Source organism: Muntiacus reevesi, chromosome 3 (genome assembly GCF_963930625.1).
Source record: "Muntiacus reevesi chromosome 3, mMunRee1.1, whole genome shotgun sequence".
Lineage (NCBI taxonomy): Eukaryota > Metazoa > Chordata > Mammalia > Artiodactyla > Cervidae > Muntiacus > Muntiacus reevesi.
The window spans coordinates 267,625,516-267,628,005 of record NC_089251.1 but is presented as its reverse complement, the minus strand read 5'-3'; the positions used below and the strand labels follow the sequence as shown (position 1 = coordinate 267,628,005).

At 39.3% G+C, this 2,490-nt stretch overlaps 1 pseudogene; it reads left to right on the top strand.

Annotated features, from left to right (window-relative positions):
- The first annotated feature begins 799 nt into the window (after positions 1 to 799).
- Positions 800 to 1,048, top strand: LOC136164256 (COMM domain-containing protein 6 pseudogene; annotated as a pseudogene).
- Positions 1,049 to 2,490: the final 1,442 nt, after the last annotated feature.

Below are 2,490 nucleotides of genomic sequence, written 5' to 3'. Positions count from 1 at the left end.
CGTCCAGTGGCTAAGACTCCACACTCCCAAAGCAGGGGACCTAGGCTCAATCCATGGCTAGGGAATTAGATCCTACATCATGCAACTAAGAGTTCACATCAACTGTGTCCCTTGGGACCGACCCTGGCCGATGTCTATACTATACTTGACCTCTCCTCTGTCAGTGGCAGTGCTTTGAGGTACATGTATCATGATTTATTCAATCAGGTCTTCTGTGGGTGGAGGAACAAATCCTTCCAGTTTTCACTATTAAACATTATATTGACATAAATACAGTTGTTTATTTACCCTTGTGAACTTTTGTGAGTCTCCAAGATCTAGTCTTAGAAGTAGAATTGTTGGATCAGAAAGCATTTACATTTTAAGTTTTGGCAATGATTATCAAATTATCCTCCCCCCAAATCTTGTCAGTTAACATATCTTTAGAAATTTAATGAAAGTAGCTGTTTCCCCAACCTTATATTCAGGATGTGTCCTCAAACTTTTCAGACCTTGCTAGGTATCTTTTTTTGCTTGAATTTGCTCATTTTTAATGATCAATTAGATTGAGAATTTATCATATGCTTATAGCCAAGTGTATTCCTTCTTCTCTGAGAAAACATTCATATTCTTTGTCACTTTTCCACTGAACATTTTACCCCTTTCTTTGAAAATGTTCTTTGCCTATAAGAACAAAGGCAATCATTAATTTTAGGGTCTAAGAAGACTCAAACTTAAAGGTGTGGACAGTTCAGAACTGATAATGAGATGGCTTCAGGAGCTTCCACCTGAGTTAGTGGTGAGAGCCCTGGACCCTACTATGGAGGGGTTTAGTGAGCTACGGATGGATACTAAGTCCAAGGTCACCAGCCAACTCGTAGATTTTCAGTGGAAGCTGGGTATGGCTGTGAGCTCGGACAGCTGCAGATCACATAAGTATCCTTATGTTACAGTGATGCTCAAGGTGGCAGATCATTCAGGCCAAGTAACGAACAAGTCCTTTGAAATGACAATTCCACAGTGTCAGGATTTCTACAGACAGTTCAAGGAAATTGCTGTAGTTTTTTAAACTGTGTGAAAACTGATTACTTGGTTGATGAATTGCTACCATCATTCTAAAATCATGGACTTCACTTTCTGCAACAAAACTGCCAAAGGATCAAATGATATTTATTGAATGAAAATTGCACCTTTGATTTTATATTTTTCTTAAATAATAAAAGAAATCAGATAAACAGGAAAAAAAGGACCAATGAAAACTTATATGCTCTGACTCATTCATGCCACTTACATGAATTTATTCTCTAAGAAAGCCTAAAAATAAGAGCTATGTGTCCAATGATACTCATTTCTAAAACATGGAAACAACTAACCCTTAAAAATGAAAACATTTGCAAATGGAAAATGATTCTGATATAATACTGAATGAAATAAAGCCAAAATGTAAACTATCTGCATGATAAAAACAACCGTGGAAAAATATGCATGCAAATAGTTTCATGCAAATGGCCTCTTCCTGGAAGAGAATATGGAAAAGTGAAAACAATGGTGTGTAAGATAGGTAAAATTGCAGGAGACTCTTCCAATGAAAAACAGTGAACAAATCAAGGGATAAAGTCTAGGGAGCTGGAGAGGGTGAAGCAGGGTCTTCAGAGTGAAGGAGCTTGCTGTGTGCTGGCCTGTGCAAGACCCGCCAAAGACCACCCTCACACACACCTTGCACTTCCCAGCATCAGTCACTGGCCTATGACTCATGGTATTTTTCAAGGCTATCCATGTTTTAATTCTATTTTTCTTAATACTTTTTCTGATTTGACTTTGAATATTCCTTCTACTTGGTTGCTTAATAGCAATATTTTGCTAGTAATAGTTTCTTAAATGCATATAAAAATTAATAGCAAGCTATTAATATAAAAAACTTTTCATCAGAGTCTCTGTAATCAACTCATCACCTCCAGGAACACATCACAGACCAGGGAACACAGAAGACTAGAGGAACTGCATTTTTGCTTGAAACATTGATTCTGTTAATAAACTAAGTTTAGACAAGATTCTAATCAGCAGAGATATTTCTGGGACACAACCTCTTTGTGGCTTTGCTTCTGAGCCCTGTGCTGGGTTAGCAAGACTGCAAATGGCTAGAAGCTGCACTGAACAAGTGCTGGCCCTCTAGCTCTGGCATGGTTCTCAGCAACAGACATCAGCCAGAAAAGCCAGGGGTTATATTGCAGGAAGGGGGACCCCTTCCAGGGACCAAAAATTGACTCTTGTCTAACACTCAGAAATGAATTGTCTAAGGAGACACATGTGCTGACAAAGCACAAGACTTTCTGGGTAAGGGAACCCAGGAGGACTGCTCCATCATGTGGCTCATAGTCTTGGTTTTTATGGTGATGGGATTAGTTTCTGGGTTTTCTTTGGCCAATAAATCTGACTCAGGGTCCTTCCTGGTGGCACACACATGGCTCAGCCGAGATGGATGCCAGCAAGAAGGATTCTGGGAGGTGGTAA